Source organism: Neofelis nebulosa, chromosome 8 (genome assembly GCF_028018385.1).
Source record: "Neofelis nebulosa isolate mNeoNeb1 chromosome 8, mNeoNeb1.pri, whole genome shotgun sequence".
NCBI classification, from domain to species: domain Eukaryota; kingdom Metazoa; phylum Chordata; class Mammalia; order Carnivora; family Felidae; genus Neofelis; species Neofelis nebulosa.
This window is the reverse complement of record NC_080789.1, coordinates 25,037,256-25,055,793: the sequence shown is the minus strand read 5'-3', so window position 1 is coordinate 25,055,793 and position 18,538 is coordinate 25,037,256. Positions and strand designations below refer to the sequence as shown.

The 18,538-nt window shown below is 41.5% G+C and overlaps 1 pseudogene; it reads right to left on the bottom strand.

Moving 5' to 3' along the window:
• Nucleotides 1-5,116: 5,116 nt before the first annotated feature.
• LOC131483792 (small ribosomal subunit protein eS24-like) lies at nucleotides 5,117-6,321 on the bottom strand (annotated as a pseudogene).
• Between the last annotated feature and the right edge of the window lie 12,217 nt (nucleotides 6,322-18,538).

Genomic DNA, 18,538 nt, shown 5'->3' with positions numbered 1-18,538 from the left:
CACCCTGCTTTCCACTTCCCTTCCAAGTGCTGCCTCCTGCGGGCATCCAACACAGACCCTTCTCCAGCCAGACTCTACTCTTTCCCAGGGGTGCACCCCACTGTTCTCCCCCAGGCCAAGGTGCTGGACTGATTCCCTGCTCATTCCTCTCTCCCCTGTTTGCTGGCCCCCTTCTCCAGAAATATCTTCCCAATGTATTGTCCTTCCCTTGTTGGTCCTGAAGTTTTCTGAATAGGAACTTTACACACACACACACACACACACACACAACACACAGAGTTAACCCTCATTATTTGCAGATTTCATATTTGTGAGTTCATCCACTCACTAAAATTTACTTGTTACCCCAAATCAATACTTGAAGCCCTTTCATGGTCCTTTGTGGACACATGCAGAACAGTGAAAAAATTGAGTTGCCTGAGGCTCACATTCTCAGCTGAAGCTGAACAAGGCAAAGCTGAGCCTTCTTGTTTCTGCCTACAGCTCACACTGTAAACAAGTGTCCTTTTTGTGGTGTTTAGTGTCATGTTTTTCACATTTTTGTGCTTTTTTTGGGGGGGGGGGTCATTTCACTGTTCTAAATGTCCTCCAAGCAAATGCTGAAGTGCTGTCTTGTTTTCCTAAGCACAGGAAGGCTATGATGTGCCCCATGGAGAACATACATGTGTTAGAGAAGCTTCGTTCAGGCATGACTCACATTGCTGGGGGCTATGAGTTTGATGTTAATGAATCAACCCTGTATTAGATAAGGTATCTTTGGACAGAAGCACACATAAAACAAGGTTATGTATTAAGGCGCTCCTGGGTAGCTCAGTCAGTTAGGCGTCCAACTTCAGCTCAGGTCATGATCCCATGGTTCATGGGTTTGAGCCCCATATTGGGCTCTGTGCTGACAGCTCAGAGCCTGGAGCCTGCTTCAGATTCTGTGTCTCCCTCTCTCTCTGCCCCTCCCCTACTTGCACTCTCCCCCCTCCCTCTCTCTCTCAAAAATAAACATTAAAAAAAAATTAAAACAAGTTATGTATTGATTGAGAAATGCCACCAAAAGTTCACAGAACCCCACTGTGTTTCCCCTGGGAGCAGTGGTTCAGGTTTCACTAATTCAGTGCTCACTGCAACTTTATATAGAGCACAACCACAGCAGGTAAGGAGAGTCAACTGTACATATTCTTGCCGTTCCAGTCAGTTCACATTTGTTTCTTTCAACCTCTCTCTGTTCCCAAAGCAGTTAAGGTGACAAGCTTTCCCTGGGGATACCTTACTCTCTCAGAGCACCCAGCTCAGTACAATGTGGTAGGTGGGTCCTCAGTAGATGGGAAAGGAATCCAAGAAGGAGGGGAGGGAGGATGGGACAAAGGAAGGAGGGGTGGGGGTGGGGGGAGGAAAGAACAGTGGAAGCTGAGATTATTGCTTGTCAAAGAGAGCTTGGATTCCCGGAATTTCACAGTCCTCAAATGCTTCCTCTTTATTTCCGAGAGGAATCATTGAACTAGAATAACATAAAATTAGAAATTAAGTGTTATTTTGTGATAGCTTTGGCTTTTATTTCTGCTCTTTAAGGAATCACACAGAGCAAATCTTCCAGATTCTTTGGAATTTTAAAAAAATGTTTCCTTTTCCTCCTTCTACCCACTCTTCACCCATTGTTCACTTGGAGCAGAAAGCCCTATAATTCCCCAACTCTAGGCCAAAAGGAACTGTACTCAAGGCAGGCTTAAATACAACTCTGAGATATTACCAGACACCTTTCATGGGTAGCAAGCAGCATGGATATTGGCTTGTCCTTGGGAAGTTCATTACCTTATTGGGCAAATGAAGACCATAAAATGAAACCGCTAGAGAACAGAGTGGGTGACTGAATAATTAAAGGGTATTCAGGTGGACCAGTCCACAAATGCTGTAGGAGTTCAGTGGAGAGGTCTGTGGGCATCTTTCTGGAAGCAGTGAGGCGTGCATGGAAACATAAAGCAGAGGTCTCATTTTTTTAAATTGCTAACCAATATCAATAAAAATTTGGGGGGCACACCCTCAAAAAATGTGGGGTTTTTTGCTTGTTTATAAATTCTTTACATGTGCTAATGTAACTAATGAATATTTCATGGCACAAAATACATTGAGAGGAAGGGTCATGGTCAATGATAGTGAATATAAATCCTTAATTTTAAATAACCATCTTCATAATTTTGCTTTGCATCGTATAGAGCTACCTTCCTGTCAGATTTGATTTGATCATCATTGTTTCATTTTGTTTGTTAAATCGAGGTAACCTACCTTATCTTGGAATAGAAGCATTAGTTCTGCCATTTTCGTTTGCTTACTTATACTTACACGGTAACTTCTGCATTGAGGCTGCAATCTGTGAAACCTAAGCATAGCACTTCCAATTACCTGAGCCTCCAGAAAAGTCATGAGCCTACATAGGGGTTTGGCCAGGGGCAACAGAAATAATGCCAGCCCACTGAGAAAAGTTAAAGGGACAGTAGAAGAACAAAATACAGTTGTTTATGATTACATCTCACAAGTCGTATCTGTGAAGCAGACCACTTTCATAAATAAAATTAGGGGTTTAGTATTTCCTGCCTGTACCCAAATGATTGCTGCATGCATTGTCTATCCTGCTTTGGAAACCTCTCCTGAGTGAATGTGTAAAGTTTGGATGGGTAATTGAAAGGGACAGTAATTCCTAAGACGTTAATGGTTAAGAGCATAGTCAGATACCAAATGCAAATTCAGAAAAATAGCTCACACTTCTTGAACCCCCAGATGTATTTCCAAAGGACGAATCCATCACATTTTACCTGTGATGCCTATGTGCACTGGGGCTGTGCATTCCACCCTGGCCTAGTGATCAGGGCAGGGATTCATTGAGGTTTTCTGTCCCCTAGAACCGGAAGGAATCACAGCCACTGGAAACTTACCTTTCCAGGTTAAACTAGCATCACTGAGCCTTGAAAAGTGACATACCATCACCTCTGCCATATTTGATTGGTCACACAAGACCAACCCTGATACCATAGGAGGGAACTACACAAAGGCATGAATACCAGGAGGTAGAGGACATTGGGAGCCTTGTTGGAGCTGGCTACTACCACGAGGCAGGCATTATTATCATCCCCATCTTACAATGGAAGAAACCGAGGGTCCGATAAATAAATAATTTGCTCAAGTCACTAGCTTGGAAAAAGCAGACCGTGGGTTCCAACCAGGGAGTGTGACCCCAGAGCACATCCTTTTTGAGCACAGCACTGTAGCCTGATCTCACCGCAGGCCTTTTTCTAACTTCCTTTCTTCACCCCACTGCATGAAACATTGCAAATGAGATAGATTTCCTTTTGCTTAGACCATTTCAAAAGTCATTGTTTCTTAAGGGTGGAGGTTGGAGGGTTTCCAAAGAAGGAAATACAATGAGAATATCTGGCCAAAGTCCCTAACATGTACACGTTAATTAATTAACTAAGAAAATGCCATCCAGAGACTGAGAATAACAAGACCATTGACCCGATTTCAGAATCTGACATTTACAAAATGATCACAAGGTAGTGGGTTTGTGTGTACATCCTGTTCCATTTCTCCCTTCCTGGTTGTTTCGGTCAGGTTGTCTCACGAGTCTGGGTGGGCTAAATTGAGCAACATTTTGCTAAAATAAGTCTGCAATATTAGACCTTAGGAAACAAAAGCCGGAAAGAGAAACTACATTTCCTATAAAAAGTGGAACTACTGGATAACATCTTGACAACAGTATGACTGGATAGAGGGCGATCTATGTGTGAGAAGGAGTAGGACTATATATGATGTTTAATGTTATCTGTATAAATGATCATGAGAAAGGTAAAGTTTTGTTGTTCTTTTGTTATGATGTTTTCTTAACCAAATCTGTAGTTGCACTGAATTGTAGGCCATCATTTTAAACTAGATATGGCACGGCATTCATCAATAAACACATTTTGTTTTATTTAGTAATTTATGTTAGCATTTTCTCTACGTCAGGCCCTATTCTAAGTGCTTTAGACATATTAACATAATTTTTAAACTTCTTTTTTACAACAATTTGAGGTATACAGCATAAAGATTTGATATTTGTGTATATTGCAAAATGATCACCACAATAAGTCTAGTTAACATCTGTCACCATACCTACAGATTTTATTTTCTTGTGATGAGAACTTTTAAGATGTACTCTTTTAGCAACTTTAAAATATGCAAGAGTATTATTAACTGCAGTCACCACGCTGCACATTATATTTCCGTGACTTACTTATTTATGACTGGAAGTTTGTACCTTTTGACCCTCTTCGTGTATTTTGTCCACTCCCCCTGCCTCCAACCTCTGGCAACCACCAATCTGTTCTCTGTAACTCTCAGGTTGGTTTTGTTTTTAATTCTATATATAACTGAGATCATATGGTATGTAGGTATATACTTATCTTTCTCTTCCTGACTTATTTCACTTATCATAATGCCCTCAAGGTCCATTCCTGTTGTTGCAAATGGCAGGATTGTTTTTATGGCTGAACCATGTGTGTGTGTGTGTGTGTGTGTGTGTTTGTAAGTGTAGGTATATGTGTATATATGTGTGTATAACTGTATGTATACATATACACACACACACAGACATACACACCATATTTTCTTTTTCATTCTTCCACTGATGGACATTTGGGTTGTTTTCATATCCTGGCTATTATAAATAATGCTGTAATGCACATGGGGGTACATATATCTTTTCAAGGTAGTGTTTTCATTTTCTTCAGATAAATACCCAGAGTGGAATTGCTGGATCATATGGTAGTTCTATTTTTTTTAAGTTCTTTCTTTTTTTTTTAATTTTTATTTATTTTTGAGAGAGAGAGAGAGAAGGGGAGGGGCAGAGAGAGAAGGAGGCACAGAATTCAAAGCAGGCTCCAGGCTCTAAGCTGTCAGCACAGAGCCTGATGTGGGGCTCAAACTTACTATCTGAACCATGAGATCATGACCTGAGCCAAAGTCGGGTGCTTAACCGACTGAGCCACCCAGGCGCCTCATATATATTTTTAAGTTCTTGGCTTATTAATCCTCTCATGAAAAATCTGCACCATCACCACAGATAAAGTCACTGTGGAACCTTTATTCCTTCTGTTGTCCAATCTCTGGCTCACTTGTTGCTTGCACCAACCTTGGCTTCTGCAGTCCCCTGACTTCTTCATTCTGTTCTTATGGTCCTTTCCCTGTTTTCTGCAGGTCTTTTTCTTCTCACACAGGCCATGTCTTGCAAGTCTATGTTTGGGTTCATTTTTCTGTGCATCATCCAAGGAACCATAAATCATGCCAAAGCCAGTTGTTTTGCCACCACCAAAATGGGTTCTGAATCCAAATACAAAGACGGCATCTGGTGTGGTCTTGTCCGTTCTGGCTAGTTTTCCCTGAATTTCTGTCTTAAGTACTGTTGCCTTTCCAGGGTGAAGAACATCAATGAGCACTTGTTTCCTCTGAAGTAGTTGGTTGGTCATGAACTTCCTGGCCCAGATAGGTACTGTGTCCTTCTTGATGGTGGCTGAACTTCAAGAAGCCAGGGAGGAAAAGAGAATGACTATGTGGTAGTCCTATCTTTAGTTTTTTGAGGATCCTCCAGACTGTGTTCCATAATGGCTGCATCATATTTATATTCCCACCAACGGTGCACAAGGTTTCCCTCTTCTTCACATCCTCACCAACACTTGTTATGTCTTGTCTTTTTGATAATAGCCATTCTAACAGGTGTAAGGTAATATCTCATTGTGGTTTTGATTTGCATTTGGTTTTGATTTTGATTTGCATTTCTCTGATGATTAGTGATGTTAAGCATCTTTTCATGTGTCTGCTGGCCATCAAGATGTCTTCCTTGGAAAAACGTATTTTCAGATCTTTTGCCCATTTTTTTAGGCAGATTTTTTTTTTTTTTTTGCTATTGAGTTGAATACATCTTTATATATTTTGGATATTAACCTCTTATCAGATACATGATTTGCAAATATTTTCTCCCATCTGGCAGGTTGCCTTTTCATCTTGGTGATGGTTTCCTTTGCTGTGCAGGAGCTTTTTTGTTTGGTATAGTCCTACCTGTTTATTTTTGCTTTTGTTGTCTTTGCTTTTGGTGTCCAATTTAAAAAAATCATCACCAGGACTGAAGTCAAGGAGCTAATCGCCTATGCTTTCTTCTAGGAGTTCATGGTTTCAGGTTCTACATTTAAGTCTAATCCATTTTGAGTTTATTTTTGTATATGGTATAAGATGATGGTCCAGTTTCCTTCTTTTGCATGTGGCTGTTCAGTTTTCCCAATACCGTTTATTGAAGAGATTGTCCATTCCTCATTGTACATTCTTGGCTCCTTTTGCCACAAATTAATTGACCATATATACTTGGGCTCACTTCTAGGTCTTCATTCTGTTCCATTGATCTATGTGTCTGTTTTTGTGCCAGTGCCATACTATTTTGATTACTATACTTTGTAATGTAGTTTGAAATCAGGGAGCATGATGCCCCCAGTTTTGTTTGTCTCTCTGAAGATTGCTTTGGCTAACGTGGAGTCTTTTGTGGTTCCGTGCAAATTTTAGAATAGTTTGTTCTGTTTCTATGAAAAATACAATTGGAATTTTGATGGGGATTGTATTGAATTTGTAGCTTGCCTTGGATAGTACAGAGGTTTCAAAGATTTTAATTCTGATACTATGTTGAATAAAAGTGGTTAGAATGGTCATCCTTGTCTCATTCCTGATCTTAAATGAAAAGCTTCCAGCTTTTCACCATTGAGTAGGATGTTAGCTGTGGGCTTATCATAGATGACCTTTACTGTTTTACATATTTCTATTAATCCTGACAACGACCCTGAGAAGTAGGTATGATTACTTTTCCCATTTTACAGACGGGGAAACTGAGGCATGAGCACTGTCCTGGTTAAGTTCCACATTACACAAGTTACAAAATAACCTAAGGTTAAGTAACCAGCCAAGATTACACAGCTAGTAAGTTTCAGAATTGAGACTGGGTTCCAACCAGGCACTAGAGCTGCAGAGCCTGGCTTTTAGTCAAGCTTTTTGCCTGGAACAAAATATGGATGCCTAGGTCATTCTCTTTTGTGACCTCATAGGCCGTTCTTGCCACTGGCATCCCCTCCCTCCCATTCTCACCCCTTCTCTTGCCTGACCAGCAATTTCTGCGCTTTTTTTTTTTCCTAAGAGTCAATTCATGTTTACCCTCTACTATGAAGCCTTCCATGACTTGGAAGTCATAAAGGTTTATGCACCTATTTCTTTGTGTTCTTAATATGCTTTGATCATTTTATTGAGACATGGGCTATTTTTTAATCTACTCGGCTTCTAGTCTACCTTCTCTGTTACCAGTTCTGTGATGCACCTCTCCCCCATTTTAGGGGTGGTCCGTGTGACCTGAGGCTTTCCTTAATGCCACAATTCAGAGGCAACCATGTGAACCAGGTTGGTCTAATCCAAGTGAATCCTGGGACATGACGGGAGCTGGTGGAGAGAAACACATGATTCCATTGCAGGTCCAGAGCTGCCGGCAGCCTTCTGTCTTCACACTGTGCCCGAGAATGAAGCCAAACTGAAGACAGGGAGAAAGGAAGGAGAGTGAAAAAGCCTGCTGGAGACATTGTTTGAACCTCTGGGTCAAACCCCACCTAAATTCAAGATACACCTTTGGACTCGATGAGCTAGACTTCCCTTTTTCAGCTTACTCCAGATGGAATTTTCACTCATTTGCGACCAGAGAATACTAACCAGTAGATGTATTCTACCATGTATCTATAGGTATTTGACTGTACCGATGTGAACTAGACCATAATTCTTTGGGGGCAGTAGATGCTGAATAAATATTTGTTGAATGAATTTAGCTGAGGAGTGTTTTGGAGGGAACTGAGCCTAGAGCGGGGACACCTTTATGGAGGCTAATGAACTTAGCTGGTACAAAATATAATCGAGGGACTGAAGAGTGGGATTGAAGAAAAGGGACAGGAATCAAAGAATGAACAAGGCAGTGGTACAGAATGGGGTGCACAATAGTTACATTGAAGCTCAAGTGCTACCCCATTCTGTGTATTTATGTACCATTCTGTGTGTGTTTTAGTAGACTTCTCTTGAGCAGCCAACTAAATTAAATTTCATATTGCTAGCTGGTTATTGCCTGTCTAAATTACCCATCTCTGCCAGTTTGTCACAGTAGAAAAATTAATGTTAGACAGAGGCTCACGTATGAGCCAATAACCGTGATTATCACAAAAAAGGAGCTTTGTTAAACAACATTCAGGTCTTCCTAGGGATAGGATTGGGAGTTGAGAGGCCCATACAACTCAGCGTGCGGTGATAGGCAGCTCCTGGACAATGTAATGGAGCATCAGCTAAGAGCAAAGGCCCTGAGTAAAATGGAAACTGGGTGGTGAAGTTGTCCTTGCCTTCCCTAACCACCAGCTAAGAGGACATCCAGTAAGAGACCCTGAGAGTTATGTGCAACAGCACCCTACAGCCAGCTCCAGGACCCAGCGGAAGGGAGGAACAAGGCGCCTCTTCGCTTCCCATCAGCTCACCTAAAAAAGGAGCTAAGTCCTACTTAGCCTCAACATCTTCACTCTCAGCCTGCCCCAGGACAGGCCAGAGGGCAAGGGAGGTACCATCCGTTTTGCTCTGGGATTATTGTACTTTTGCCCTCCTACTTTGTCACTGACCTGCAGACTGCCAGCTGCAAGGTGGATTCTGGATAACTTATGCCCAGATCAGCCATGGAGAAGACTCCATTCTCCGGGATAAAGGATCTATAGCAGTACAGAGGTACCATTCTGTGATGATGGAAATGTTCTGTATGCAGTGCATTATGACAGCATCAGCCACAGTGGCTACTGGGCACTTGAGATGAATTGATGGCTAGTGCAATTGAAGCATTAACATTTTTAATTTAATTTAATTTTTAAAATGAAAATTTAAACAAAGACCAGTGGTTGCTCTATTGGATAGCACAGCTCTATAGTTTCTTTCTCTCTCCTCTCTCTTGGTTTGCCTCTTGTACCTATTTCTTCACCCGTCCCTCTCCCTTCTGCTGAAATAGCTTCTGCGGAATATGGACTTTCACATTCTGGGCCAGTGCCCTAACCCAGTGGATGCACAATGAGTCAGTCAGTCTTTTAGCTAAAGAGGAGGATCCTTTTTTTTTTTAATGTTTATTTATTTTTGAGAGAGAGAGTGAGACAGAGCGTGAGAGGGGGAGGGCCAGAGAGAGGGAGACACAGAATCGGAAGCAGGCTCCAGGCTCCGAGCTGTCAGCACAGAGCCCGACGTGGGGCTCGAACTCCCAAACTGCGCGATCATGACCTGAGCCGAAGTCGGAGGCTTAACTGACTGAGCCACCCAGGCACCCTGAGGATTCTTGATCATGACTCAAAAACATAAAAAAATAAAATGGTATGCTATCATTTCAAATTGTTAGTATTTTACACAACTCCCTTAGCTGGTTTACTTCTTATTAGGAAGAAACTATAAGAGCAGGAAAGATGCCTGTAAAGAGTTCTGGAGCCAGACTTCCTGGTTTAAGATCTGACTCTCTCACTTATTAGCTGTAGGCTCTTAGGCAACTTACTGAATTTCTTAGTATCTCAGTTTCCTCCTCTGTAAAATAGCAATAATAATATTGCTATATTATTGTGGTGGGTTGTGGTGAATCTTAAATTGTGTGTGTGTGTGTGTGTGTGTAAAGCACATAGGACAGAGATCAGCACATAGCAGGTGTTAATCAACATTTACTAATATTATTCCCTCTGCTTGGCAACCTTCTTTGCACAGAGCAGGTGCTCAAAAGAAGTTTGAGAGAATGAGGACTGGATTAAGTGTGTTGCCACCAGGTGGCAGTAGTGCCTCACTTATAAGGACTAACCAAACCACCAGAGGACTTCATTGGAGTTGGCGAAACTCCCTCCTTCATGAAGTCCCAGATGCAATATGAAGAACTGAACCCCTTTCCTCTTCTGTCCTTCCTTTTCTTCTAATATCTGCCCTCTCTCTACTGTGATAAACCTTTCCTTCCCCTTGCCCCCCGCCCCACCCGTGTATTAGCCTGCTAGGGCTACCGTGCAAAAGACTGGATGGCTTAAACAGCAGACATTTTCTCACAGTTTTGGAGGCTAGAAGTTCAAGATCAAGATATCTTCAGGGTTGGTTTGGGTGAGGCCCCTCTCTTGGCTTGTAGATGGCTACCTTCTCACTATATCCTAACCTGATTCTTCCCTAGGCACGTGCAGAGAGAGCGCTTTGGTATTTCTTCCTCTTCTAGTAAGGTCACCAGTCCATATTAGATTAGGGCCCTACCCTTATGATTTCACTTAGCCTTAATTACTTCCCTAAAGACCTTATCTCCAAGTACAATCACATTGGGTATTAGGACTTCAGCATATGAGTTTGGGGAGACCCAATTCAGTCCATAATACCACTTTTATTTATAAACTCTGTTCTCATATTTCTTACCAATGTAGCTTTTCTTTCTTACTTCCTGTTATTCACCCATCCTTGAATCTTTATATGGCTTTTCTAGGACTTGTACAGGTTGTAGCTGAACAACTCTAGGGGGCATCATTCATATCATAGCGTACATTTGCATATTACGACAGCATTGAGGCAGATGGCAGTAAGATGTCTTGAAGAAGAGTCTTTTTCAAATTCACACAAAGGTGCTGGCCCCCTCCACTGTGTTCCTGTCCTTCTCATCATTGTTGCTTCAGCTTCTCTCCTTCCTTACTCTCCTCTTTAGGCTGAACCTGCTCCATGTTCATAAAGAGATTAATTCATCACAGCACACATTATTCAGTACCTTAGGGCCAGGCTGTCTTGTGAATACCAAACGGTGCACCCTACCCTTGCACCTTTAACTAGCCAGTCCATCCACACCCAGCAGGACAACACCCAATGGAATGAGCCTCCAACAGTCCTTGGATCATTCACTGTCTGCCTTTCCCTTGTACAGACATTAGGACCCAGGCAGGGAAGGGAAGAGGAGACATGTAGTATTGTAATGTAAACTAGCATTTATTGAACACTTACCATGCGCTGCACACAGTTCTAATTCTCTCTGCGTATTACATTTAATCATCAAAACTGTGCTCTCATTTTCTAGATGAGAAAACTAATCTGTAGACAACGGGCAGAGACTCCTAATTGTTCCCTAATTTCTGTCTTCTCTATTTTTCTTTAAGTAATTGAAGCTGATGGATTTTGGCTAGACCCAGGGGTGCCCAAGAATGGCCACATTTCTCAGCCTCCCTTGCAGTTTGATGTGGCCACATTACTTAATTTGGGCCAGTTGGATGTGAATAGAAAAGAGGGCTGCAATTTCAGTGTTCCATCCTTGAAAGGAAGCTTCTTGCTCTCTCTGTCCTCTTTTCCTTGTCCCCATGCTTGGACAGTAGTGAGCCAGCTTTGACCATGGAAACAAGGACCATAGGATGAAGAAGAGAAGAGCAACGACATAGAAGGAACCTGGTCTGTAGATGATCTTATGGGACAAAGCCATGTACATGCTGACCCTAAATCTACCTTTGGATTATTATGTGAACAAGAAGTAAACTTGTCTTGTTTGAATCACTATAGTTTGGGTGTCTTTATTACAGCATCTTAGCATGTTCTTTCACTAAAATGGAGAAGTTAAGTAACATGCCCAAGATCACCAAGGTAATAAATGACAGCAAAAGGATTTTAACTCAGGTAATGATTTGAATCCAGAACCCGAGCTAATTGTACAATAATCCAAAGCCTAAGCTTAACCACTGACTGTATAATAAGATCTTATTCCTCCAAAAGTTCATAATCTCCAGGCAAGACCACCCCTTATATTGGGCTTTGAAGGACAGCCAAATGGGCTGTAAAACACAAACTGTATAATCTTTTCATTGAATACCTGGAAACCCCATGATTATTCCCTTCTTTGGGGCAGTAGAGTTCTGGTTAAAATGTAAACACAATGTGGGAGGGGCAACACAAAAATCCATTATAACCATGGAACTCTTGGTACTAGGTAATTTCTCATGCTATCTGACCTGTCAAGGTTGAGACAGAAAGGGATAATGGACACACAAAAAATTTTTTTTCAATATATGAAGTTTATTGTCAAATTGGTTTCCATACAACACCCAGTGCTCATCCCAAAAGGTGCCCTCCTCAATACCCATCACCCACCCACCCCTCCCTCCCACCCCCCATCAACCCTCAGTTTGTTCTCAGTTTTTAAGAGCCTCTTATGCTTTGGCTCTCTCCCACTCTAACCTCTTTTTTTTTTTCTTCCCCTCCCCCATGGGTTTCTGTTAAGTTTCTCAGGATCCACATAAGAGTGAAACCATATGGTATCTGTCTTTCTCTGTATGGCTTATTTCACTTAGCATAACACTCTCCAGTTCCATCCATGTTGCTACAAAGGGCCATATTTCATTCTTTCTCATTGCCAAGTAGTATTCCATTGTGTATATAAACCACAATTTTTTTATCCATTCATCAGTTGATGGACATTTAGGCTCTTTCCATAATTTGGCTATTGTTGAGAGTGCTGCTATAAACATTGGGGTACAAGTGCCCCTATGCATCAGTACTCCTGTATCCCTTGGGTAAATTCCTAGCAGTGGACACACAAAATTTAATGGAATGCCACAAGGGAGGTGGGTAAAATAGAGCATGGGAGAACAGAGAGTCCAGGAAGGAAACAGAAGAATCCTTTGCCTTGAAAGAAGGTGTGGTAGACAGAGTAATACCCACCCACCCCCCAAAGACATCCATGTCCCAATCCCTGGAACTGTGAGTAAATTACACTACAAAAGGGATTTGGTAAATGAAGGATCTTGAGATAGAGAGATTATCCTGGATTATTTGGGTGGACCCAGTCTACGCTCAGGGGGCCTTATAAGGGAAAGAGGGAGGCAGGAGAGGGAGAGTCAGAGAAGCCAAGAGGATGACAGAAGCAGAGGTCAGAGAAAGAGAGATTTGAAGATGGTACACTGTGGCTTTGAAGAGGGAGGAAGGAGCCATGAACCAAGGAAAATTCTCCCCCAGAGCCTCCAGAAGAATGAAGCCATGCCAACATCTTGATTTTAGCCAAGTCAAGCCCATTTTGGACTTGTGACCTCCAGAACTGTGAGATAATACATTTTTTCAAACCACCAACCTTGTGGTACTTTTTTTAGCAATAGGAACTACTTATACAAGGAGTGTGGTTGTCTGGGTCCCTGAGAGACACAAGTGGCACATGAACAGACTGTAAGTAATGGTTTTATGGAGGTCAAGGGCACCACAAAGTGATGGAGAAGCACCAAGAGATTAACAACAGCAGGAAACCAGTACCATCCTGAGGCCTGAAGGGCATGGAAGAAAGAAGGGCATCACTGAAGACCAGCAGAACTAGAGCCATGGAGAAGACACCCAAGAAGAAGCTGAGGCCACATGGGCTGGGCTGTGGGTTGGGCACATCTCCCAAAGGTGTCTGTTAGGTACAGTAAGCTCTGACGGCAAAGAATTCTTTTGTCCCTAATAAAATTGGATTCACAATAAATTCCTCAATCTCTGAGGTCAAATCAGACAATATTAGAGTTAACTTAATGAGGAAGGTTCTCCATTAGACGCCCTTATTTTTATGTCTTTTCATTCTGGTTCTAGCCTATTCTTTGTCTTGCATATGTAAAAATGCCTTTAGTGATTATGACTTATGCTTCTTATTTCAATACATCCTTTTAGTGGAAAAAAATATATATATAAATGGATTATAGGGTATAAAAAGAAATGCAGTTATCCATGCATGCAAAAGCTTAGCTCATTGGCCAAAGCTGTAAGCTGAGTACCTCCGTGCACCTTGGGGCAATGACCCATATTTCAAGCAAAGTAGCAAGGGGAATATTTCAAGTGTCTCTAGTTTTAATATAGTGCATAGGTAGTGGCTACCCTGATCTTGCAAGTCATACCCAGAATCAATTGGGGGAATGTGCAAGGCGACGTGGGTACTTTGATCTTTTCATAGTTTCCTTCTTGGTAAATAAATTTATATTTCAAGCCGAATCTCATCTTGCAATTTCCTGCCAACTTTAGTTCTCTGTAAAACTTATCTTTTCTTTTTCCACCTCTGCCTCCAGCCAACAAACACCTTACCTTTTTAATTGTCTAGATTTAAATACAATGTTTTAGAGAAATGAAGCATGTGATAACAGTTCCTGCAGCCCTTCCCCACAGCATGACATTAATTGGGACCTCTGTGTTCACTCAAACTTTGGAATTGCCCCCTGATTTATATTAAATATACCTACATTTGAAGACTTAGAGGTAATCTAAGTGGAAACAGCTTGATTCTCTAAAGAAAAAATAATAAAAATCAGAGTAAAATAATTATAAGCAAATTGGAAGAACAGACTCAATTTTGTCACCAATAATTTTTAGAATTTGTAGAGTGTCATTTGTTATTACTCTCTGTTTCCACATCTCCAGCCAAAACAAGTTCTAAGCACATTTGAATGTATTTTTATAGATGAAGTCAATGAATTTAACATGATCATTTTTTAAAACTTTTAAATCCAGATAAATTATGTAGTGAAATCCCATTCATTTGGATTTCGCCCATGTTTGCCATGATTTGGATATGAGTTGGTTTAAAGTTTACTTTTCCAGTTACTGGGGGAAAGGGTTTACTAGGAAAATAATATAAATATGATTTCAATCTATTTAAGAAGTCAAATGGCTTCCAAGTACTTGAAAAAGCTTTGACATTTTCAATTTGCATGTAAGTCATTTACTTTGATAATGACAAATGATTATCAAGGTTCCTGACTTCACCGATATTTACGTTGGACTTTGTAAGTCTACAAAACATTTCTGTGAGTCAGAATTTTTGTTCTCACTGTATAGAGACATTCATTCATTTCTTCATTTAATAAATATTTTATCGAGCACCTCCTATGTGCCAAGCATTGGTCCAGGTGCTAGAAAGAAAATGGTCTGATTAAACTGGGACCTATACACAGGTTATATTCATCCTCTTACCACCCCCACCCCCACCGTATCATCCCAGTAGGTATTAAACCTGGAGGGCCCTTTAAGCACAGAGTGTATGTCTTAGCTACCTGACTCTCAGAATGCCCTGTATCTAGAACTGAGCTTGGCACATAGTAGCTGCTCAATAAATGTCTGTTGAATGAAACACTTCTGACTCCCAGTCCAGTGCTCTTCTGCTATCACACATCTAACACTTGTGTTAGGTGCTGGGCTACAAAGTATATCTCAACTAATCCTCCAAATAATGTTAAGAGGTGATAGTATAAGTCTCTTCTAAAGTGAAACTCAAGGGGCTGAAAGTAACTTGACCAGGGTCACGTATCTGATAAGTGGCAAAATCAGAATTTGGGTGCAGGAGTGTTTAATTCCAATGCCATACTACCCTATACTGCCCCCAGAGCTGACTTGTAACTATTAGGTAGCTATGTGCTAAAATTCAAGATCCACAAAGGCAGGGATTTTATACTTTGCTTTGTTATTACTGTATTTTCAGAGCCAAGAATGTACCTGGAACACTTTGCCACCATGTATGCTCTTAAAACATATATATGTAGTATAAATAAATTATTTAATTAAAATGATCTGACAGGATATCCATTTGGTAACATGTTGTTTGACATTTATTGTGTTACTGGCAATCACAGGCACTGTGGGTTGCTATTTCTTCCATCACTCCAGTTGGAATAGCTCTGATTCTGTGTCCATCTTGCTCAAATATGACTCAAGGAAGAGGCATCCTATTCCTGCTCTAAGCCAGAGATTTTCAAGTAAATGTCATTTGGCAGTGTCTGGAGACAGTCTTGGTTGTCATAATAGGGGGACGGTTGTGCTTCTGACATGTAGTGGGTAAAGCTCAGAGATTCTGCTAAACATTTCACAGAGCCTAGGATAGCTTTCCACAATAATGAATCATCAAATCCAAAATGTCAGCGGTGCTGAGGTTGAGAAACCCTGGTCGAAGCCAATCGCGGCGTTTCCACTTCTCATGCGGTGAGTGCTTTAGATCCGATCATGTGAAGTAATTCTGGTCAATAAGACATGAGCAGCAATCCATGAGGGGAATGGGGCAGAGAATATTGATTACCTGCCCTTATTCATTTTTCCTTTTTAGTAGTAACACCCCTTCAGTGTGAGCTAGGCATATGCCCATCCACAAAACCATACTGCTCAGCCTCCCTTGCTGCAGGGTATGACCATGTGGCTGTTTTGGCCAAGGGGATATGAGAAGAAGTGTTGAGTCTCATTTCCAGATCGTGTGTTTAAAAGGGGATTGCTGTGCTTCACTTTTTCTCTTTTCCACTTCCCGCAGACTGGGAGGTGATATTGGTGATTCAACTTGAAGACACAGCGTGACTTCAAGAGTAATAAGACAGACTTACTTGTATTGGGATTGGTACATGAGAGATAAACACGCTTCTCTCTTATTCAAACCATCATATTTTTGAGACTTTCTGTTTTAGCAGCTTGACTTGTATTCTAATATGGAGTGCTTCTGACTAAGCTTTTCCGCTCTGATAAAAGACACACGTGTACCTACACACACGCACACACACACCTGCACACACACAGGAAATGACTCTGTCCAAAAGACGATGTGGGGTTTGTGCAGAATGTCTGGAACCATGAATGCCATCTTGTTACCATGAGGTAAGGTAGCCAGAGGGACAAAGCTGACCTTCCAAGTGAGAATGGTATGGGATGGTTGTAAAAAACCCATCTTTCTAGACATTGTTGAAGCATTAAATTAACTAACTTCGCTTCTGCCCTACCACAAGACTTCTTGTTAAGCAACATAGTAAATTCTCAATATCATTTAAACTATTTAAACTTAAAAAAAAAAAATTATAGCCCTGTCCTAATTAATTCCCTTTATGTACTCAAGCATAAAGATTTTACATGTCATTATAAGTACTCAGATGTTTTTTGGTTAACTTATATTGCCTTCTTCCTTATTTTCTATCCACTATCAAGTTAATCTGAATCTGTGAGATTTCTTTGCTGGAGGTGAATATGTTGGAAAAACATACACTACCAGTCCCTTGAGGAAATGAGGATACGGAGAGCATTGCCCCTGAAAATGCTTCCTGGTTGGAAACTAGAAGAGCCACTTTGAGCAGGTAGAATGAAATTGGATAAGAGACTCAGCTTCCAAGCAGTCAAGAGCAGGACTGCCACAGGGAATTGTGTAGGCTGTGAGCTTCAGCAGGGAGGATTGGGGTGGGGTGGGGTGTTTTAGGGAATGCCGGTTCCATGTCAACGGTGCCCCCTAGTGTTCTGTAGTGCACGACCTGTGTAACTACCCTAGGTCATCCCACATTAGAGGGTGCCCATGTCCAGTATTTTTTTTAATTTTTAAAAAAGTTTTTATTTATTTATTTTGGGAGAGCACAGGCAGGGGAGGGGCAGGGAGAGAGGGAGAGAGATCCCAAGCAGGCTCCACACTGTCAGCACAGAGCCCAACGTGGGGCTCGAACTCACTGACCGTGAGATCATGACCTGAGCTGAAATCAAGAGTTGGATGCTTAGCTGACTGAGCCACCCAGGCGTCCCCCATGTCCAGTATTTTAAACTAATTACATCCATCTATTTTGCTGCCACTAAAGCCTCACTCATAACCCTTCCCTAGTTATGCTGCCTGGAGACTCCCTGGAAGCCATTAAGCTCATGCTAACAGGCTTGCAATGTAGGCAAACTCCTTAGGTGATCTTGAAATGACAGCAAAGGCTGTTCCCCAGAGGCAATGACAAATCCTCTTTGCTTTCCTCTTGGCAGGTGGTTTAGAGAAGGGTCTTTGCTCTCTCCCTAAGCGCTCTGCTTTTCACATTTGCGTACCCACCACTGAAGGGCCAGTGGGAAGATGAATTTCCATTCACTTCCTAACAGCAGCTGGCTCCTCCTTTTGGACTCATCTTGAATTGTTTGCCAGACCAGCCAATTAGTCTCTTCACCCTTCCTGAAACTTCCCAGGGAAGCAATTCCACAACCAGCAACTCCCTCATTATCCCACTTCTTCTAAGCACTGTGATTCTAAGTGTCCACCATGAGAAAGAAGCTGATTTGCACAGATTCTTTAACCCTTCCTTGAAAGACTTCAATCTCTCTCTCTCTCTGTGTCTCTCTCTCATACACACACACACACACACACACACAGCATCTACACCCTGATCCGAGGTAGGAAAACAAGGTAAGAGTATGCAGCATTCAAGAGTACATTTGAAAGCGAGACTTAATTTCAGTTGGAGTGTAGTTTAGAGAAGTCACAATTCTGCTTAAATACAGTGTGGAAGGCAAAACATAGGGACTATATTTCCTGATCTGCACTACTGGGCACAATAAAGAGTTTTTCCTAATTTATGGATGTTAGTATGAAAGAAATTGTATAAGGGCATAAAATCAACTTGTTATATACATTAAAAATTTTGTGAATGTTTATTTATTTTTGAGAGAGAGAGAGAGAGAGCACGAGTGAGGGAGGGACAGAGAGAGAGAGAGGGAGACACAGAATCCA